At 45.8% G+C, this 25,176-nt stretch overlaps 1 protein-coding gene across 2 annotated transcripts in view; it reads left to right on the top strand.

The window, feature by feature from the left end:
• LOC141123342 (cytosolic phospholipase A2 gamma-like) overlaps window positions 1-25,176 on the top strand; it is a 230,560-nt gene that overhangs the window by 10,052 nt on the left and 195,332 nt on the right. The gene's annotated exons all lie outside the window — the stretch shown is intronic.

The raw sequence follows: 25,176 nt of genomic DNA, 5'->3' as shown, positions 1-25,176 counted from the left end.
AAATAGTAACATTCACTGTAATAAAAAACAAAAAGCATATCCAGTAAAAGAACATTAACCACTTCAGACCTGGAAGGTTTTACCCCCTTCCTGACCAGACCATTTTTTGCGATACGGCACTGCGTTAATTTAACTGACAATTGCGCGGTCGTGCAGTGCTGTACATAAATAAAATTGATGTCCTTTTTTTCCCCACAAATAGAGCTTTCTTTTGGTGGTATTTGATCACTTCTGCGGTTTTTATTTTTTCGCACTATAAACAAAAAAAATAGCGACAATTTTGAGAAAAGAAAACAAACACATTTTTTACTTTCTGCTATAAAGCACATCCAATTAATAAATTCTTCAATAATTTAGGCCAATCTGTATTCTGCTACATCTTTTTTGGTAAAAAAAAAATCCCAATAAGCGTATAGTGATTGGTTTGCGCAAAAGTTATATCTACAAACTACGGGATATTTTTTATTTTTTTTAATTTACTAGTAATGGTGGCAATCAGTGACTTATAGCAGGACTGTGACATTGCGGCGGAGAAATCGAACACTAAGAGACACTTTTGACACATTTTTGGGGACCAGTGACACTGATACAGTGATCAGTGCTAAAAAAAATGCACTGTCACTGTACTAATGACACTGGCAGGGAAGGGGTTAACATCAAAGGTGATTAAAGGGTTAAATGTGTCCCCAGGGGATGCTTCCTAACTGTAGGGGGGGCTTGTACTGTAAGAAGACAGATCTGTGTTTCTGCTTATTAGAAACACAGGATCTCTGTCTTCTCCTGTCACACAATGGAGATCTGCCTTGTTTACATAGACCACAGTTCTGTCTGCCTCGGGAAAGATCGGTGGGTCCCAGCAGACATCGGGTCTGCTGGACCCGCTGATTGGATAACACTGTGTCCAATCACAGCAGAAGTGGGGCCGTGCGCCCCAGACCAAGAAAAAGAAATCACGTACAGGTACGTGATTTTGCACTTAGGGGCCGCCCTGCCGCAGTATATGTACGTGGGGCCGTCGTTAAGTGGTTAGTGAATAAATGGTCAGGAAAAATAAAAGAACCATGTGGTACATAGGGGTGAAATTCCCCAGACTGAAATGAATGCATAGGTCAGATGTAGTTGTAATTAACCACTTAAAGACTGAGGCTCTTTCTGAGATTTGTTGTTTACAAGTTAAAAATAGTTTTTTTTTGTTAGAAAATTACTTAGAACCCCCAAACATTATACATTTTTTTCCTAACACCCTAGAGAATAAAATGGCGGTCATTGCAATACTTTCTGTCACACCGTATTTGCGCAGCGCTCTTAAAAGCACACTTTTTTGGAAAAAATACACATTTTGAATTAAAAAAAATAAGACAACAGTAAAGTTAGCCCAATTTTTTTTATATTGTGAAAGATAATTTTACACCTAGTAAATTGATACCCAACATGTCACGCTTCAAAATTGCGTGGAATGTGGACAAACTTTTACCCTTAAAAATCTCCATAGGCGAAGTTTAAAAAATTCTACAGGTTGCATGTTTTAAGTAACAGAGGAGGTCTAGGGCTAGAATTATTGCTCTCACTCTACTGATCGCGGCGATACCTCACATGTGTGGTTTGAACACTGTTTTCATATGCGGGCGCTAGTCACATATGCGTTCGCTTCTGCACGCAAGCTTATCGGGACAGGGCGCGTTTACATTTTATTTTTTCTTATTTATTTTACTTTTTTACATTTTTTCCTATAACAAGGAATGTAAACATCCCTTGTAATAGAAAAAAGCATGACAGGACCTCTTAAATATGAGATCTGGGGTCAAAAAGACCTGAGATCTCATTTTTACACTAAAATGCAATAAAAAAAATGTCATTAAAAAAAAGAAAAAAAAAGGCCCTTTAAGAGCTATGGGCAGAAGTGACGTTTTGATGTCACTTCCGCCCTGCAGTGATATGGAGACGGTGGGGGCCATCTTCCCCTCACTCGTCTCCATATCCATCAAGGGACCTCCACCGCTACCGACGGCTCCGGTAAGCGACGGAGGGCACCGGATGGCAGCGGGAGGGGAGCCCCTCTCCCGCCACCGATAAAAGTGATCTTGCAGCTAATTCAATGCAGAGACCACTTTTATCTTGTAGCGGACCGCTCGCTGAAGAAGAGGATACTGGGGTTATGGCAGCTAGCTGCTGCCATAACAACGATATCCTCCTTCAAAATCATCACATAAAAATGACTGTGGGCGGTCCGAAAGTGATTAAAGAAAGGAGAAGTAAAAATAATAATAATAAAAAAAAGAAACAAGGGGAAGGGGGGCACAGGGTAGGGGATATGGCGTAAGGTAGTTAGCAAGCAACCAGAATGATTGGCACAATTCAGCAACTGGTTTCAAGCAAAGCCTTTTCCTCATCTGAGTATTTAACTACTTGCCGACCGGCCGCCGCAGTTGTACTGAGACACATTGGCTCCCCTGCGCAAATCGCAATAGCTGTACATTGGTCATTTTAAGAAGCTATAGGGGGCATGCGCCCGCTCCCCTGGAGCCGATGCATGTGGCCGGTGGCTGTGATGTCTGCTGGCCACCCGCGATCGCTCCACAGAGAGCCAGAACAGGGATCTGTCAATGTAGACAAACAGATCCCCATTCTGTCAGAGAAGTAGAGAAGACATTTGGTTTTTTTGGGTTTTTTTGGGATATTTAATATAGAAAAAAGTAAAAAAAAAAATATATTTTTCAAAATTGTTGGTCTTTTTTTGTTTATAGCGCAAAAAATGAAAACCACAGAGGTGATCAAATACCACCAAATGAAAGCTCTATTTGTGGGAACAAAAATTACATAATTTTTTTTTGGGTACAGTGTTGCATGAAAGCGCAATTGTCAGTTAAAGACCCAAAGGGCCAGGTATAGACGGGGGGGGATCCTACGCCATTTTCTTTTAAACATTTTTTGTTATCTTTACTTTCATCTGTCAGTGCCCACTGACAGATGATGACTCTTGGTTGTTAAGGATGCGGGTGGCCAGCTTCCCGGCCCGCTGCTTAACAACCAGCTTTTTCTTCACACAGAATTCAGAACGGTCGATTATTTTTAGACCAGTCAATAGGCCTGGCAAGGTGGGTGGCACGGTAGTATTGCAAAGGATTGGGAAATGCTAATGCTGTGTACACACGGGAGGACTTTTCAGCATCAAAAGTCCGGCGGTCTTTCCGACGGACTTTCAACGGACTTACGATGGAGTTTTGAACGACCGGACTTGCCCACACACGAACGGACTAAAGTCCATTCAAATGTCTGTTCCTTTGAACGTGATGACAAATGAAGACACTAGAATAAGGAAGTTCTTAGCCAGTAGCCAATAGCTGCCCTTGCATTCTTTTTTGTTCGTTGGACTAGAATACAGAAAAAATAATTTTTCGACTGGACTCGAGTCCGTCAGAAAGATTTGAAACATGTTCCAAATCTAAAGTCCATCTGATTTTCGACAGAAAAAGTCCACTGAAGGTCCGATGAAGCCCACACATGGTCGGATTGTCCGAAGGATACGTTCCGTCTGACAAGTTTGGTGAAAAGGCCGCCTGTGTGTACACGGCTTTAGCCACTGCTTCTTTTGGATAATGTCAATAAGCGTTGGGAAATTCTCGGTTTCTTACCAGCCCAGAAAAACTGAATTAAGAGAGGACTCATTTTTTTGGACAAAGGAAACAGATATACTGTATGTTTATGTAGAGCTTGAAAAAGATATAGGAATTTAGGTAGCATGGACATCTTTAAAATGTTGTGGCAAACCAGGAGAACAGGCCTGATTGCTACTTTTCAAGTAACATCCGAGCCTCTGAAAGGAGAGGTGAAAGGTTAAGAGGGAAGACTTGGTTCAATTGCAGAAGAATATAGGTGTCCAGGTATTTCAGGGCATAGCCAGTCCACTTGAGTTTGTTAAATGCCTTGCAAGTGGGATATTTGAGAGGTTCCACTAAATCCGACCACTAGCCATTCCACCGATTCCTTCAGTGCACCCACTTTTATTTTCACACTCTAGCAAATTAGTATATGAAAAAGAAAAGTGTATTCCAAGTCATCAGTGCTTTCAAGATATAACAGTAAGGAATTATATTCTGGCCAAAAAATATGAAGCCTGCCACCATGACAAGGTAGACTCTTTTGAACAGGACCATACACTAATTGCACTACCTTTTCAATGGCCCAACCAGTCTATATTCCCCTTATCTAAGAAATATCTAAGAAAACAAAAAACAGACAGCCCAGTACAGCAAAGAGACATCCCTATATTGTATATTCAGCAAAGAGACATCCCAATTCAGCAAAGAGACATCCTCATACAGTATATGTGGACAGACCAGTCCACAGTGAGCACTGAGCAGTCCTGCAGGCTACACGCAGTGCAGCAGTTCCACACGGCAGTTCCACACAGCAGTTCCACACTGGTGTGGCGGCCAAACCAGCATCCAGTCTGCAGGGATAGGAGTGGTGCAAATGATATCACTGCGCCTTCCCCCTGTAGATGGAACGAAGTGAGCTGCATCAGCTTACGCCATGACTGCCCTGTTTTAGCAATTGCTAATTACTACAACAGCAACAACATGGCCTTGTTAGTTGGGGCCCTGGTGGCAGTGCCGGGACAAAGTAATTCCGTGCTCAGGGCGAAGATGCCAAACTACCCCCTCCCACGTGATGGGTGATGGGCACACCGGATTATCTTTTGCAGCTGATCTCACTCCCAGTTGCCAGCACACTTGTCTCAACATCACTGTGTAGCTCCAGGCCCACCATTCAGGTTTCATGTGTACCCAAAAGTATGCAGTGATGTGGTTGGGCCACCCTGCTGTGTGTTTTTTGCCTGTGTCAGTCTCCTTGAACTGACTGTAAATAGTGCTGGACCAGCCAGAGGCAAAACAAATATCCGAGCACATATGAGATGAGGAAGGCACAGCTTGCCACAGGGTCCCTTCTCCCCACATGAAAACAGTGTGTGGGAGGAAGCTGCCCCTCCTGCCCCCACCATTTGTCAGAGGGCATCCTATCTGATTTAGAGTGAACTTTGCTGATTTGCAGATTCCAGACACAATAACTGCAATTAGCCAGAAGTGTCCCACGACTTCCCAGAGCTGCTCTGGTATAGGTGATGCAGAATAGACATGTGCATAATGGAAAAATGTGTTTTGTTTCAGATAAATTTGTTATGTTACTAATTTTGGGGACGTACTAAACTGCATATTGGGATGATTGGATTATTAGCTGCAATACTGAGAACTCTCATTAGATGTCAGTGTACTTTATACACATATATGGTAATGACTCTGTTTTTTTTATCAAAATATGTTATTCTTTCCTACAGTGCTTGATACAAGGTTGCAAGAAGCAGTTGCTAATGTTTAACTGTACACTTGCTAATGGAAAAATTACATTTGACCTGTTTTTGATGAGAATATGGGTAGAATTATTATTTCTCATGGGGTTTATGGGAGGAATATCATGTTAACACCTGGCAATGAATATATTTAACCTATTTGTGATATGAATATGCATATAATTATTTTTCTACATGGGGATTATGGGTGGACTATTGTAGTTAAACATACCTAGGAATATATTAAACCTATTTCTGATATGAATATGCATGTAATTATTTTTCTACATGGGGATTAATGGTGGGATATTACAGATACTCATACATAGGAACATATTTAACCCATTTCTGATAAGAATATGCATATCATTATTTTTCTACATGGGGATTATGGGTGGAATATTGTAGCCAAACATACATAGGAATATATTTCACTTATTGTAGAATATTGTAGTTAAACATACATAGGAACAAATTAAACCTATTTCTGATATGAATATGCATATAATTATTTTTCTATATGGGGATTATGAGTGGAATATTGTATTTAAACATGCATAGGAATATATTAAACCTAACTAAAATATTCCACCCATAACCCCCATGTAGAATAATATTTATATGCATATACTAATCAGAAATGGGTTTAATAAATATGTTCCTATTTATGTTTAACTGTAATATTCCACCCATCATCCCCATGTAGAAAAATAATTATATGCATTTTCTTATCGGAAATAGGTTTAATATATTCCTTTGTATGTTTAACTACAATATTCAACCCATCATCCCCATGTAGAAAAATAATTATATGCAAATTCTTAAAAGAAATAAGTGAATTATGTTCTTGTGTATGTTTAGCTACAATATTCCACCCATAATGCCCATGCAGAAAAATAATTATATGCATATTATTATCAGTAAAGGGGTTAAATATATTCCTATGTATGTTTAGCTATAATATTCCACCCATAATCCCCATGTAGAAAAATAATTATATGCATATTATTATCAGTAAAGGGGTTAAATATATTCCTATGTATGTTTAGCTATAATATTCCACCCATAATCCCCATGTAGAAAAATAATTATATGCATATTCTTATCAGAAATGGGTTAAATATGTTCCTATGCATGTTTAGCTACAATAGTCCACCCATCATCCCCATGTAGAAAAATAATTATATGCATATTATTATCAGAAATCGGTTGAATATGTTCCTATGTATATTTAACTGTAATATCCCACCCATAATCCTCATGTAGAAAAATAATTATATGCAAATTCTTATCAGAAATGGGTTAAATATGTTCCTATGTATGTTTAACTGTAATATTCCACCCATAATCCCCATGTGAAAAAAAATATTATATGCATATTCTTATCAGAAATAGGTTTAATATGTTACTATGTATGTTTAGCTACAATAGTCCACCCATAATCCCCATGTAGAAAATAATTATATGCATATTATTATCAGAAATGGATTGAATATGTTCCTATGCATGTTTAGCTACAATATTCCATCCATAATCCCCATGTAGAAAAATAATTATATGCATATTTATATCAGAAATAGGTTTCATATATTCCTTTGTATGTTTAACTACAATATTCCACCCATCATCCCCATGTAGAAAAATGATATGCATATTCATATCAGAAATGGGTTGAATATGTTCCTATGTATATTTAACTGTAATAATCCACCCATTATCCCCGTGTTGAAAAAAAATAATTACATGCATATTCATATCAGAAATAGGTTTAACATATTCCTATGTATGTTTAACAACAATATTCCACCCATAATCCCCATGTAGAAGAATAATTATATGCATATTATTATCAGTAATGGGTTAAATATATTCCTATGTATGTTTAACTGTAATATTCCATCCATAATCCCCATGTAGAAAAATTATTAGATGCATATTCATATCAGAAAAATGTTTAATATATTCCTATGTATGTTTACCTACAATATGCCACCCATAACCCCAATGTAGAAAAATAATTATATTCATATTATTATCAGTAATGGGTTAAATATTTTCATTGTCATGTGTTAACATGATTTTCCTCCAATAAACGCCATGAGAAATAATAATTCTACCGATATTCCCATCAAAAACAGGTCAAATTAAATTTTTCCATTAGCAAGTGAACAGTTTAACATTAGAAACTGTTTCTTGCAACCTTGTATCAAGCACTGCAGGAAAGAATAACATATTTTGAGAAACAACAGAGTCATTATATGTGTATAAAGTACACTGACATCTAGTGAGGGTTCTCAGTATTGCAGCCAATAATCCAATCATCCCAATATGCAGTTTAGTACGTCCCCTAATTTTGTTTTGTTTCAGAATTTGTTTAGTTTCATTTTGTTTTCATGAAATCTCATTTGTTTAATAATTTTGTAACAAATTCCAAATTTTCGGAATGATTCGAATTCGGATCAGTTGAAAAATGATCGCCCAGTTTAAGAATAGCTGGTGTAAAGAATAGCTGGTGGTTAAGCAGAGGGCGGGGAAGCCGGCCACCGCTTCCTTAACAACTGATGACTCATCAGCTGTCAGCGGGCTTCACCACAGATAGCCGTAATGTAAACAAAACAATGCCGGCAATAGAAAATTGTGGAATCTTTACCAGACCCTTCAGGTCTGGTATGGATTCTAGCGAGAACCCAGAATACATACCAGACCCTTATCCAAGCATGCAGGTCTGGAAAAGGGGGGTTTTGTCACAGGCAGAGCTTTTTTTTTCTGGGTTCGGCGGTGCGGTCTACTGTTTTTTTCTTTACTTTTGACACTTTTTATGGTGAATGAGAAGGGGTGCAATGTACCCCATACTCATTCACATAGGGGGGCGGGGTGGGATCTGGGGGTTCCCTTGTTAAAGGGGGCTTCCAGACTCCGATAAGCTCCCCACCCGCAGACCCCCATAACCACCACCCAGAGGCCCTGTCCCAATCAACATGGGAACAAGGTGTTTCAGGGCGTGTGGCCTGGTATGGTTCAAGAGGAGGGGTGCTTGCTCATTCCTCCACCTTTCCTGGCCTGCCAGGCTGCATGCTTGAATATTGGTATGGATTTTGGGGGGGACCCATTGCCAAAATAAAAAAAACTGACCGAAAGGGCCAAGTATTGACTTGGGGGGGGACCTCACACCATTTTTTTTTTAAATAGTTGGGCCGACAATTGCAAACGCGAGTCAATTTAAATTGACAAATGTTTCATTTTATATAAATAGGTCTAGCAGGGGCAGGTGTACGTCAAATATCCAAAAATAGGGATAACCAGATAAATGTAGTAGAACAGGCATGTACTACTTTAACTTGGCAATAGATCGGTGTGCCCCTGGGAGACAGCCGTACAGCACCCGGCTGTCTCCCAGGGGCACACCGATCTATTGCCAAGTTAAAGTAGTACATGCCTGTTCTACTACATGTCACTGCTGCTATCTCTGAATATTATCAAGCTCTCCCTTTTTGGATTTTGGACCCTTCTATATCCATCTATTTATCTGGTTATACCTATTTTTGGAATTTGACACCTGCCCCTGCTAGATCTATTTATATAAAATGAAACATTTGTTATAAGTATTCCACACTTTTGGAAACCTCCCTGCTGCTATGGATTTGTACATGAGGCTCACTCTCTTGAAGATAGTGAGATTCGTTTTTGTCCCTTCTTTGTTACAATTTTGAACCTCGCTTGTCTCCTGAAGAAGCCTCACGGCGAAACACGTAGATGCATGACGCATAAGGGCTCAATGTACAAATTGTATTGTTTGATTCATGGTTTTATCTCTTTTTTTGAACACTATCTGTGAATTGATGTACTTTTTTCAATACATATTTTGATTCAATATTAGTTGTGTTACTTTGCCCATTGTTTCCATGCCTATAAAGTCCGATTTTTTGGTTACTATTTAGTATCCCCCTCTGCTCATGAATACGGATGTGGCAATTTGAGTGCTTCTTCCCTCTTTTTCATTTCTATTGTATGGGTTTATTTAGGACTATGTGGAGAATAGCGATTAGGGATTGACATTGGATTATAGCCAAGGATCCCATTAGCATTGAGCACATATGAGAAGATAATACAATATAAAAGCTTTATTGAATAATCCAGTTAAAATATCCTATATTAGTAATATTCCCACGCAGCATTTAGATGCAGACAAAAATTGTCACTGTGATGTTTTGTTTAGTGCAGGGCAGCACACCACTATATGTTTTTAAGCTTGAATCTTTAAAGTAATTCCACACCCGGGGTGAAGTAACAAATTGGTTAAAAACACTTGGTACTCACCGTAGATAATTGGGAGTGATTTGTGGTTTTGTATTTAATGGGTGAGGACTGACTATTCCCCTAGTTCTGGCGAAGTTCCGGCCCCTCGGAACGAAACATGGAAACTCTACGCTGGGACAAGCACCCCCGTCTCTCTACGTACCTGTAGCTCAACCCTATTGACAATAAGGGACAAAAAAACAAGGATTTTTGCCCGGATCAACCAGTAAATATTAACAGTAGTGGCTAGTTTCAGCGGGTAAGTATAAACTTATCATACAGACAAAAGCCTGGATGCAGTTCAAGTTGCCCTTTTAAACATATTACAAAAAAGAAGGGGAGAAACAGAGAGTTTCTCTAAAGTAGGTCAACAAAGAACACTAATGTAAATACAAAACCAGCTTTATTAGTTGCCAAAAAATAAACCAATTAATGTTACAAAAAGTGAAAAATTAGCAATATGGACAGACGGTTATCACAAACCAATTAAAAATGGACAACGTTGTCACAGGGGATATTAAAAACAATTGGGAGCCGCGGCTACACACCCACTCGTACACATCATGCACACTGGCTAATGGGGTATAATGAATTAAGTATAGTCCTGCACAGTAAGATTGGCGATTAATGGAGAGTATTCCCAATACCAAGTATCCAGTTGGGCAGGAACAGTCCTATATCACTAATTTTAGAGGTGATGTAAATGAGTGGGTGATCTGACAAACCAATTGGTCATAAGATTGGACCATAGATGGAGCGATCTCTCAGAGGATCATTGCACTCAATGATTGTTTGAACCACAGCTGATGAATAGATTGCAAGCGCTTTCCAGGTTGCAGTAAGGATAATTATAAGGTCATCTACAAAAGCAGCAGGATAAATGTCCATGGAGACAGCATTTAAGGAGACATAGAAAAAAACTGACATACGTTTTGTTGGGAGTGCCGAGTAAGGTGGAAGAATCTCACCAACCGCACCGCATCCGTCGTCAGACTATGATAGTCCCAGGTGTTGGAGTCTCTCTGTGGACAAATGCTTCTGTATGGCTCACTAGGAGTGTAGATTGGTAAGGAGTCGTCCCTCACTGTTCCTCACTGTGGAGCCGCTGAAGCGCCGTTGCTGCTGTATGATGCGTGGCTGCAGGGGAAAGCTGGCATCAGCTGTTGGATCAGCTGTTGGGTCCGTGTAAGGATGAGTCAGATCAAATTGCGCGCGGCTCCCGCCAGCACGTCCTTGGGAGCCGCGCGCAATTTGATCTGACTCATCCTTTGAGTTTGTGATAACCGTCTGTCCATATTGCTAATTTTTCACTTTTTGTAACATTAATTGGTTTATTTTTTGGCAACTAATAAAGCTGGTTTTGTATTTACATTAGTGTTCTTTGTTGACCTACTTTAGAGAATTTCTTTGTTTCTCCCCTTCTTTTTTCTATTGACAATAAGGACCTAATGACCTTAGTTACGATGCACAACCCTGAAGAAAAACTTCTGCCTGGATGATTATTTTACAACTACCTCCTGTCTGACTCCCTATCATTCCCCAAAGGATTTGGGAAGAGAGGATTGGCGATAGGACATTGTGAACATTGACTGTATAAAAACTCCCGCAGGAGAACTACAAATGCCCTCCCTATATTTTCAATACACCGTGCTAACAGAAGGGAAAACAAGGAAACAACCAACGGAAAAGGAACAGCTTTTCTGAACATCTTATCAATTGGATATTCATATACAGGTCGATCCCGACTCAAGGTTTGAACAATATCTGTAGAATCACCGAATCCGTGAGTAACCCATACTAAGAGATTACCTGCAGGCTGCAGGAACCCTGTTTGTGGTTACATTCAATGTATCTGTGAGGACTGTTCCATTCTTATTTAAATATTTATGAACATTTTTTCGTATCTAATAATACTCTGAGATTGCTGCACAGTCTTTTGCTCAGTTCGTTTTTAATGTGGGGAGAGCAGGAGCCAATATTACATATACAGATGTATATTGAAATACCAAGGATTACTATCATTTTGGCTGGAAATTGGAGACGATTGGCCCTACACTGACAGATGGACTTCAATCTAATCCTGAGAAAAATTGTATAAATCAGTGACTGTCAAGCTACTCTACATGCTATATGTGTGTACTAAGGATTAATCGTGAGAATTACCTGCAGGCTGTGGGAATAGTCTCAGATTCATAAAATAGGCAATTAGTACTACTGCTGAGAATTAAATAGCTTGTCATTGCACACAGCCCTTGGAGTATTTGAATACACGTCCTCTTCTTCAACTACACCCTACCCAGCAGGATAAGACTATTATCAGGACGTATCGTACATGCATTCAACTACTTGACTGACTGACAACGGGGAGTCTCTCAGGTGAGTATCATCCAGTGTATCTCAGGCTGTGCCCTATTCCAGTGGGGGACAGTGACATACAACCCGCTTTTCTGGGAACACACTGCCCCACATTAGGAATGATTAGCATGAGCTTGGTCCTATGGGTGATTTAGGTATATATATATATATATAAAGGGGGTGTTTTTATATTAGGGGAGGGATTAGGTCTGCAGACTGTGTGATTCAGGTGCCCTCCCCCCCTTTTGTGAGGGGGTCTTTTCCATTCACATCACTTTAGCAGTTTGTGTGTTTTTAGTTGTTGGGCAGGGGTAGACCATAGGGGAGAACCCTCCTTTTCTCTTTTTTTGGGGGGGAGGGGGTTCCCTCTGGAAAAAATTATAGGGGGACATAGGGATTGGTGTTTTTTCTATGTATTTTGCTTTTTTTATGCAAATAAACATTTGTAGTTTAACTCATGCAGGTGTGCGGAGATCTTTTTATTTTTTTTTCAGTATTGATGCAGTCTAGTTTTTGATCACACCTCCCGAAATTCATTCAGTGAGTGCTACTATCTTGAATAGGCAGGATTCCCATCTGTGCTCTCTTTTTGTGTAGACTATGGAGACCGCCCAGGCATTATATTTAAAGGAATTTTTCATTTTTATTGTTTCACCTAAAGTGGGAACAATAAAAATGAAAAATAATTTTAAATATAGTGTCTGGGGGGTCCCATTAGTCTTCCTGTAAAGTGGCACATATGTACCATGTATAGAACCTGATGCAGCAAAAAAATACATTTATAAAGAAAAAAAATGAGTCAATTCACATTTAAATTGACCTGGTGACATCACCTGATTGCTCCGCCCCTAGTGACATCACAGACCCAGCATGCCCCTAATCTCCAAATAACCAAAAATGCGTCCAAATTTGTATTTGGACCGAAAGGAATAGCACATGTCTAATGCAGAATGCACGCTGTACATACAGCTGGGAAAGTATTCTCCGGCTTAGAATCGGCCACTGAAATAATTTTGTGATTGCACGGACACCCTTCCTGTACATGGGGGATCAGGGCGCTTCCCCATAGACTGTGTTGTGTCAGCCACCTTCCCTTGTGACCACTGAGTTTCTGCAGGATCATTTCACTAAAGAGATTTTCATCTCCACCCCTCATTTCTCCTCTTCTTTGTGACCCTGGCCAGACCTCTCCTGAGCCTAAAAGACTACTCTTGGGTGTCCATCCTCACACGTACTAAATTTAAATCTATAGTCTTGCTTTCACATGCTTCCTACGCATTGCAGAACCACCGTCTGTTTTTCACCCGGGTCACTTGGTTTGTGCTGTCTGGGTGGGCTAAGCAGGGGTGCAATTAAAAAATGATGGAGCCTTGTTAAGCCTACCTGACAGGACAGCCCCTCCACCCACTCTAAACATACAGCCACCACCAATACACACACTTGTGTATACACACAGCACCCCCACACCTCTTAATACACATACTGCATACACACACAGCTTTGACCGACATCTGTATAGGGACAACTCCCCCACACACAGCACCCCTCTAACCGGTACACACACAGCACCCCTCTAACCTGTACACATATAGCTCCCCCCACACCTGTGCACACACAGCTCCCCCCACACCTGTACACACACAGCTCCCCCCACACCTGTACACACACAGCTCGCCCACACCTGTACACACACAGCTCCCCCCACACCTGTACACACACAGCTCCCCCACACCTGTACACACACAGCCCTCCTCACACCTGTAAACACTCAGCCCCTCCACACCTGTACACACTCAGCCCCTCCACACCTGTACACACTCAGCCCCTCCACACCTGTACACACTCAGCCCCTCCACACCTGTACACACTCAGCCCCTCCACACCTGTACACACTCAGCCCCTTCACACCTGTACACACTCAGCCCTCCTCACACCTGTACACACTCAGCCCCTCCACACCTGTACACACTCAGCCCCTCCACACCTGTACACACTCAGCCCCTCCACACCTGTACACACTCAGCCCCTCCACACCTGTACACACTCAGCCCCTTCACACCTGTACACACACAGCCCTCCTCACACCTGTACACACACAGCCCCTCCACACCTGTAAACACTCAGCCCCTCCACACCTGTACACACTCAGCCCCTCCACACCTGTACACACTCAGCCCCTCCACACCTGTACACACACAGCCCTCCTCACACCTGTACACACACAGCCCTCCTCACACCTGTACACACACAGCCCTCCTCACACCTGTACACACACAGCCCTCCTCACACCTGTACACACACAGCCCTCCTCACACCTGTAAACACTCAGCCCCTCCACACCTGTACACACTCAGCCCCTCCACACCTGTACACACTCAGCCCCCTCCACACCTGTACACACTCATTCCCCCTCACACTTGTACACACTCATCCCCCCTCACACTTGTACACACTCAGCTCCCCTCACACTTGTACACACTCAGCCCCCCTCACACTTGTACACACTCAGCCCCTCCACACCTGTACACACTCAGCCCCCCTCACACTTGTACACACTCAGCTCCTCCAAACCTGTACACACTCAGCCCCTCCACACCTGTACACGCTCAGCCCCCCTTACACCTGTACACACTCAGCCCCCCTTACACCTGTACACACTCAGCCCCTTACACCTGTACACACTCAGCCCCCCACACCTGTACACACTCAGCACCTTACACCTGTACACACTCAGCCCCCCCACACCTGTACACACTCAGCCCCCCCACACCTGTACACACTCAGCCTCTCACACCTGTACACACTCAGTACCTTACACCTGTACGCACTCAGCCCCTTACACCTGTACGCACTCAGCACCTTACACCTGTACGCACTCAGCACCTTACACCTGTACGCACTCAGCACCTTACACCTGTACGCACTCAGCACCTTACACCTGTAGGCACTCAGCCCCTTACACCTGTACGCACTCAGCCTCTCCACACCTGTACACACTCAGCCCCTCCACACACCTGTACACACAATCAGTCTACCCTCATATCTGTATGCGCTCAGTCCCCTTATACATGTACGCCCTCAGCCCCCCCTCACACTTGTACACATTCAGCCCCCACACCTGTATGCATTCAGCCCCCTCTCATAGCTGTATGCACTCAGCTACCCTCAAACGTGTATGCACTTAGCCACCCCTCACAAATATGCACACTCAGCCCTCCCACCAGGGTTGCCAACTTTCAACAAATTTACAAACAGTTTGTAAATTCCATAATTTTTTAATATGTCCATGAATGTCCATTATGGACATGTAAACTGCATATCCATACCGGACATTCATGAAGAGATACAAAAATTATGTACTTTACAAACTGTTCATAAGTTTACTGAAAGTTGGCCACCCTCACACCTGGACATACTCAGCTTAACTCACACCTGTACACACATAAGTCCTCCACTCCTGTATACACATGGCTCTCCTACACCTGTACATACGTATCACCCCTACACCTGTACATATGTATCACCCCTATGCCTGTACATACGTATCACCCCTACACCTGTACATACGTATCACCCCTACACCTGTACATATGTATCACCTCTACACCTGTACATATGTATCACCCCCTACACCTGTACATACGTATCACCCCCTACACCTGTACATACGTATCACCCCTACACCTGTACATATGTATCACCTCTACACCTGTACATATGTATCACCCCCTACACCTGTACATACGTATCACCCCTACACCTGTACACAATCCTTTACGCACACAGTTCCCCCAGACTGGTAGACACACACACACTGTATGCACACACAGCTTTGCCCCATATCTGTATACAGGCAACTCTCTCCACACACACACACAACCCCCCAAAACACAACCCCCATCCACACACAACTCCCCCCCACACACACACACAACCCCCCCACACACACACAACCCCCCCACACACACACACAATCCCCCCACACACACACACAATCCCCCACACACACACACACAACCCCCCCACACACAACCTCCACACACACACAATCCCCCCCACATACACACAACTCCCCCACACACACACACACACACACACACACAATCCCCCCCCACACACACACACACAACTCCCCCCCACACACACACACACAACCCCCCCCCACACACACACACACAACTCCCCCCCCACACACACACACAACTCCCCCCACACACAACACCCCACACACACAACCCCCCCACACACACACACACAACCCCCCCACACACAACCCCCCACACACACAACCCCCCCACACACACACACACAACCCCCCCACACACAACCCCCCACACACACAATCCCCCCCACATACACACAACCCCCCCCACACACACACACAATCCCCCCCACACACACACACACACACAACACCCCACACACACAATCCCCCCCACACACACACAACTCCCCGACACACACAACCCCCCCCACACACACACAACCCCCCACACACACACAACCTCCACACACACACAACCCCCCTCACATACACGCAACTCCCCCCTACACACACACAACCCCCCCCCACACACACACACACACACAACTCCCCCCCCCCACACACACACAACTCCCCCCCCCCACACACACACACACACAACACCCCACACACACACACAACCCCCCCACACACACACACACACACACAACTCTTCCCCCACACACAATCCCCCCACACACAACCCCCCCACACAGACAACTCCCCCCCACACACAACTCCCTACACACAACCCCCCAACACACACACACACACACACAACCCCCCACACACACACACACAACTCTCCCCTCCCACACACACATCCCCCCACACACACATATCCTACCCCCCACACACATACACACACAATCCCCCCACACACAACTCTCCCCCCACACAACTCTCCCCCCCACACACAACCCCCCCACACACACACACACACACACACACAACTCCCCCCCACACACAACCCCCTCACACACACACACACACACACACAACTCCCCCCACACACATAACCCCCCCACACACACAAACACACAACACCCCACACACAACCCCCCCACTCAACCCCCCCCACACACAACTCTCCACACACACACACACACACACACAACTCCCCCCCCACACACAACCCCCACCCACCCACACACACACACACAACTCCCCCCACACACATACAACCCCCACACACAACCCCCAACACACACAACCCCCCTACACACACACACACACAACTCTCCCCCCACACACACAACCCCCACACACACACAACTCCCCCCAGACACACACACAAACCCCCCACACACAAAACTCTCCCTCCACACACACACACACACACACACACACACACACACACACACACACACACACACAACACCCCACACACAACCCCCCCACTCAACCCCCCACACACACAACTCCCCACACACACACAATCCCCCCACACACACAACCCAACCACACACACACACACACACACAACCCCCCCCCACACACACAGCCCACACACACACACAACTCCCCCCACACAAACACACTCACAACTTCGCCCCACACACGCAATCCCCTCCCCCACACACACAACTCCCCGACACACACACACACAACCCCCCCACACACAACCCCCCCACACACACAACCTCCACACACACACAACCCCCCCTCACATACACACAACTCCCCTCCCCCCACATACACACACAACCCCCCCCACACACACACACACACACACACAACTCCCCCCCCCCCCCACACACACACACACACACACACAACACCCCACACACACACAACTCTTCCCCCCACACACAATCCCCCCACACACAACCCCCCCACACAGACAACTCCCCCCCACACACAACTCCCTACACACAACCACAACCCCCCCACACACACAACTCTCCCCTCCCACACACACATCCCCCCACACACACATATCCTACCCCCCACACACATACACACACAATCCCCCCACACACAACCCCCCCACACATACTTATACCCCCACACACACACACACACAACTCCCCCCCCACACACAACCCCCCCACACACACATACCCCCCCACACACACATAACCCCCCCCACACACACAACCCCCACACACAACCCCCAACACACACAACCCCCCCTACACACACACACAACTCTCTCCCCACACACACAACTCCCACACACACAAAACTCTCCCTCCACACACACACACACACAACACCCCCCCCACACACACACACACACACACAATCCCCCCACACACAACCCCCCCACACAGACAACTACCCCCCACACACAACTCCCTACACACAACCCCCCAACACACACACACACACACCCACACAACCCCCCCACACACACACAACTCTCCCCTCCCACACACACATCCCCCCACACACACACACAACTCCCCCCACACACATAACCCCCCCCACACACACAACCCCCCCACACAACCCCCAACACACACAACCCCCCCCACACACACACAACTCTCCCCCCACACACACAACCCCCACACACACAAAACTCTCCCTCCACACACACACACACAACACCCCACACACAACCCCCCCACTCAACCCCCCACACACACACACACAACTCCCCCCCACACACAACCCCTCTACACACACACAACTCTCCCCCCACACACACACACAACCCCCCCACACACAACCCCCACACACACACACAACTCCCCCCCCCACACACACACACCCTCCACACACACACACACACACACACACACACACACACACACACACACACACACAACCCCCCCACTCAACCCCCCACACACACAACTCCACACACACACACACACACACACAATCCCCCCACACACAACTCCTCCCCACACACACAACCCAACCACACACACACACAACCCCCCCACACACACACACACAACCCCCCCCCCACACACACAGCCCACACACACACAACTCCCCTCACACAAACACACTCACAACTTCGCCCCACACACGCAATCCACTCCCACACACACACAAATTTCCACACACACACATAACCCCCACACACCCACAACTCAGCCCCACCCACACACAACTCTCCCCCCACACACAATTCCCCCCCCCCACACACACACACAACTCTCCCCCCCACACACGCAACTCTCCCCCCACACACCCACACAACTCCCCCCACACACAACTCTCCCCCCCCACACAACCCCCCCACACACACACATACAACCCCCCACACAAAACTCTCCATCCACACACACACACACACACAAAACCCCCCACACCCCCTCACACACAACTCCCCCCCACACACACAACCCCCCCACACACATATCTTACCCCCACACATACACACAATCCCCCCCCACACACACACACACACACACACAACTCCCCCCCCACACACACAACCCCCCCCACACACACACACACAACTCCCGCCACACACACACAACTCCCCCCACACACATACACACACCTTCCCCGCACACACAACTCCCCACCAAAAAAGTAAGGATGCAGTAAAGATATGGCATAGGTGTGGTACAGGTGCAGTATACTTAATGTCCTGCTTCCAGTAGCTCAGTCCCTGCTAGCAGTGTGAACAATGGGTATGGTCATCTCACCAGTCTCTGTGGTGTGGCTGTGAACTCTCCCTGCTGGAAGAGGGGGCCCTCAGTCTCTCCACAGAATGCCTCCAGAGATTCAGTGATGCTCTGGTCACCCTGCAGCAACAGTGCAGATGATGTAGCTGCAGTCTGTGCTGCTCTGCCTTGGATGTCTCCATTGGTCTGGCCTCTCAACAGTCTGGTCAGTATGCAGCAGATGTGCTCTCAGTGGTGGCAAGTGGTCTTTTTTTTGGAGGGGTGCGGCAAACAGTAAACCCCCCCGTTGGTCAGTTGGCGGGCGGGTGTGCTTTTACCCCATCTATGCAGCGCTTCAGTGGCAGCTTCCCTTGCTCTTCAGAGGCAGCGATGTCTCTCCCTTCCCCTGCTCTCCACGGGCATCAGCAACTTCTGTTTTCTCCTGTCTCCTTGGCGGCTGTAAGGGTTAATTCTGCTTAGACCTGGACAATCAGTAGAATTCTTTCAGATCTCTGAAAGCTTTCAATGCACAAGACAAGATAGTCATTGAATGAATGCTTGGCTTTAATGGTAAGAATTGCATCTTTATACAAATTATGGACAAATAATATTGCACAACACAAAGGAGGGAGGGAGGCAGGACATAGTTCATCACATGACACATAATTCCTATACAAACATCTAGCCACTCAGACATAGTCTTAAACTAGTATTTTAGCTGACGGTTGATATTACCTGAAAACATAATTTAAACTATTTAATGCTGATGTTCTGACTTTGTCTGAAGACATCATTTCAAAACCAGTTTTTTATCAGACCTTATCTATACTGTGAAAAAAAAAAAATGGAAGGGGGTTATGCCTATAATATGTAGTCCCAGAGTGGGTAATGTATAAAGATACATATGACACGTCAGATCACCAACCCATAGCTGGAAACAAAGCCAAATACCTGCTACCAATAGAAGAATAGAAGCAGGTGCGGTCCTCTAGACCATTGCATATATGAAAAAAAGGGGGGAGACCAGAGGGTCAAGGGACAGGGTCAATCAATGAGGGACACACTGGCTATAGTGATAGTTTATTACAAAATAGAATAATTAAAGTAGTTTCCACCCACATAATAAAAGATGAAACTAACTTCCACCACTAAGAAAGTGACAGTGCAAAAGGACAGATACCCCACCTGGTACCCACTATTAGGGATGAGCCGAACACCCCCCTGTTCGGTTCGCACCAGAACATGCGAACAGGAAAAAAGTTTGTTCAAACACGCGAACACCGTTAAAGTCTATGGGACACGAACATGATTAATCAAAAGTGCTAATTTTAAAGGATTATATGCAAGTTATTGTCATAAAAAGTGTTTGGGGACCAGAGTCCTGCCCCAGGGGACATGGATCAATGCAAAAAAAGTTTCAAAAACGGCCGTTTTTTCAGGAGCAGTGATTTTAATAATGCTTAAAGTCAAACAATAAAAGTATAATATTCCTGTAAATTTCGTAGCTGGGGGGTGTCTATAGTATGCCTGTAAAGGGGTGCATGTTTCCTGTGTTTAGAACAGTCTGACAGCAAAATTACATTTCGAAGGAAAAAACCCATTTAAAACTACTCGCGGCTATTGCATTGCCGGTCCGACAATACACATAGAAGTTCATTGATAAAAACGGCATGGGAATTCCCCACAGGGGAACCCCGAACCAAAATAAAAAAAAAAAAAAATGATGTGGGGGTCCCCCTAAATTCCATACCAGGCCCTTCAGGTCTGAAATGGATATTGAGGGGAACCCCGGCCAAAATAAAAAAAAAAAATGACGTGGGGGTCCCCCAAAAATCCATACCAGACCCTTATCCGAGCACGCAACCTGGCAGGCCTCAGGAAAAGAGGGGGGGACGAGAGTGCAGCCCCCCCTCCTGAACCATACCAGGCCACATGCCCTCAACATTGGGAGGGTGCTTTGGGGTAGCCCCCCAAAACACCTTGTCCCCATGTTGATGAGGACAAGGGCCTCATCCCCACAACCCTGGCCGGTGGTTGTGGGGGTCTGCGGGCGGGGGGGCTTATCGGAATCTGGAAGCCCCCTTTAACAAGGGGACCCCCAGATCCTGGCCCTCCCCCCTGTGTGAAATGGTAAGGGGGTACTTACCCCTACCATTTCACTAAAAAACTGTCAAAAATGTTAAAAATGACAAGAGACAGCTTTTGACAATTCCTTTATTTAAATGCTTCTTCTTTCTTCTATCTTCCTTCATCTTCTTCTTCTGGTTCTTCTGGCTCTTCTGGTTCTTCCTCCGGCGTTCTCGTCCAGCATCTCCTCCGTGGCGTCTTCTATCTTCTTCTCCTCGGGCCGCTCCGCACCCATGGCATGGGGGAGGCTCACGCTCTTCTCTTCACCTTCTTCATCTTCTTCTCTTCTTCTTTTCTTTTCTTCTCTTCTTCTCTTCTTCTCTTCTTTATTTTCTTCTCCGGCCCGCTCCGCATCCATGCTGGCATGGAGGGAGGCTCCCGCTGAGTGACGGCGTCTCCTCGTCTGACGGTTCTTAAATAAGGGGGGGGTGGGGCCACCCGGTGACCCCGCCCCCCTCTGACGCACGGTGACTTGACGGGACTTCCCTGTGACGTCACAGGAAATGCCACAGGGAAGTCCCGTCATGTCCCGTGCGTCAGAGGGGGGCGGGGTCACTGGGTGGCCCCGCCCCCCATTATTTAAGAACAGTCAGACAAGGAGATGCCGTCACTCAGCGGGAGCCTCCCTCCATGCCAGCATGGATGTGGAGCGCCCGGAGAAGAAAATGAAGAAGAGAAGAAGAGAAGAAGAGAAGAAGAGAAGATGAAGAAGAAGATGAAGAAGATGAAGAGAAGAGCGGGAGCCTCCCCCCATGCCATGGGTGCGGAGCGGCCTGAGGAGAAGAAGATAGAAGACGCCGTGGAGGAGATGCTGGACGAGAACGCCGGAGGAAGAACCAGAAGAACCAGAAGAAGAAGAAGATGAAGGAAGATAGAAGAAAGAAGAAAGAAGAAGCATTTAAATAAAGGAATTGTCAAAAACTGTCTCTTGTCATTTTTAACATTTTTGACAGTTTTTTAGTGACATGGTAGGGGTAAGTATCCCCTTACCATTTCACACAGGGGGGGGCCAGGATCTGGGGGTCCCCTTGTTAAAGGGGGCTTCCAGATTCCGATAAGCCCCCCGCCCGCAGACCCCCATAACCACCGGCCAGGGTTGTGGGGATGAGGCCCTTGTCCTCATCAACATGGGGACAAGGTGTTTGGGGGCTACCCCAAAGCACCCTCCCAATGTTGAGGGCATGTCGCCTGGTACGGTTCAGGAGGGGGGGGCTGCACTCTCGCCCCCCCTCTTTTCCTGCGGCCTGCCAGGTTGCATGCTCGGATAAGGGTCTGGTATGGATTTTTGGGGGGACCCCTACTTCATTTTTTTTTTTTAATTTTGGCCGGGGTTCCCCTTAATACCCATACCAGACCTGAAGGGCCTGGTATGGAATTTAGGGGGACCCCCACGTCATTTTTTTTTTTTAATTTTGGTTCGGAGTTCTCCTGTGGGGAATTCCCATGCTGTTTTTATCAATGAACTTCTATGTGTATTGTCGGACCGGCAATGCAATAGCCACGAGTAGTTTTAAATGGGTTTTTTCCTTCGAAATTTAATTTTGCTGTCAGACTGTTCTAAACACAGGAAACATGCGCCCCTTTACAGGCATACTATAGACACCCCCTCCAGCTACGAAATTTAAAGGGATATTACACTTTTATTGTTTGACTTTAAGCATTATTAAAATCACTGCTCCTGAAAAAACGGTCCCCAAACACATTGTATGACAATAACTTGCATATAAGCCTTTAAAATTAGCACTTTTGATTTCTCCCATAGACTTTTAAAGGGTGTTCCGTGGCATTCGAATTTGCCGCGAACACCCCAAATTGTTCGCTGTTCGGCGAACTTGCGAACAGCCAATGTTCGAGTCGAACATGAGTTCGACTCGAACTCGAAGCTCATCCCTACTAGTGGCTATTTCATTGCCGGTCCGACAATACACATAGAAGTTCATTGATAAAAACGGCATGGGAATTCCCCACAGGGGAACCCCGAACCGAAATGTAAAAAAAAAATGACGTGGGGGTCCCCCTAAATTCCATACCAGGCCCTTCAGGTCTGGTATGGATATTAAGGGGAACCCCGGCCAAAATTAAAAAAAATGACGTGGGGGTCCCCCTAAATTCCATACCAGACCCTTCAGGTCTGCTATGGATTTTAAGGGGAACCCCGCGCCAAAAAAAAAAAAAAACGGCGTGGGGTCCTCCCAAAAATCCATACCGGACCCTTATCCGAGCACGCAACCTGGCAGGCCGCAGGAAAAGAGGGGGGATGAGAGAGCGCCCCCCCCTCCTGAACCTTACCAGGACACATGCCCTCAACATTGGGAGGGTGCTTTGGGGTAGCCCCCCAAAACACCTTGTCCCCATGTTGATGAGGACAAGGGCCTCATCCCCACAACCCTGGCCGGTGGTTGTGGGAGTCTGCGGGCGGGAAGTTTATCAGAATCTGGAAGCCCCCTTTAACAAGGGGACCCCCAGATCCTGGCCCCCCCCCTGTGTGAAATGGTAAGGGGGTACTTACCCCTACCATTTCACTAAAAAACTGTCAAAAATGTTAAAAATGACAAGAGATAGTTTTTGACAATTCCTTTATTTAAATGCTTCTTCTTTCTTCTATCTTCCTTCATCTTCTTCTTCTGTTTCTTCTGGCTCTTCTGGTTCTTCTTCCGGCGTTCTCATCCAGCATCTCCTCCACGGCATCTTCTATCATCTTCTCCTCGGGCCGCTCCGCACCCATGGCATGGGAGGAGGCTCCCGCTCTTCTCTTCATCTTCTTCTCTTCTTCATCTTCTTCTTCATCTTCTTCTCTTCTTCTCTTCTTCTCTTCTTCATTTTCTTCTCCGGGCCGCTCAGCATCCATGCTGGCATGGAGGGAGGCTCCTGCTGTGTGATGGCATCTCCTCGTCTGACGGTTCTTAAATAATGGGGGGCGGGGCCACCCAGTGACCCCGCCCCCTCTGACGCACGGTGACTTGACGGGACTTCCCTGTGACGTCACGGGGAATGCCACAGGGAAGTCCTGTCATGTCCCGTGTGTCAGAGGGGAGCGGGGTCACCGGGTGGCCCCGCCCCCTGTTATTTAAGAACAGTCAGACGAGGAGACGCCGTCACACAGCGGGAGCCTCCCTCCATGCCAGCATGGATGCGGAGCGCCCGGAGAAGAAAATGAAGAAGAGAAGAAGAGAAGAAAAGAAGAAGAGAAGATGAAGAAGAAGATGAAGAAGATGAAGAGAAGAGCGGGAGCCTCCCCCATGCCATGGGTGCGGAGCGGCCCGAGGAGAAGAAGATAGAAGACGCCGCGGAGGAGATGCTGGACGAGAACACCGGAGGAAGAACCAGAAGAGCCAGAAGAACCAGAAGAAGAAGATGAAGGAAGATAGAAGAAAGAAGAAGCATTTAAATAAAGGAATTGTCAAAAACTGTCTCTTGTCATTTTTGACAGTTTTTTAGTGAAATGGTAGGGGTCC

Source organism: Aquarana catesbeiana, linkage group LG01 (assembly GCF_042186555.1).
Source record: "Aquarana catesbeiana isolate 2022-GZ linkage group LG01, ASM4218655v1, whole genome shotgun sequence".
In the NCBI taxonomy this organism is placed as follows: domain Eukaryota; kingdom Metazoa; phylum Chordata; class Amphibia; order Anura; family Ranidae; genus Aquarana; species Aquarana catesbeiana.
This window is presented reverse-complemented; position numbering and strand designations above follow the sequence as displayed.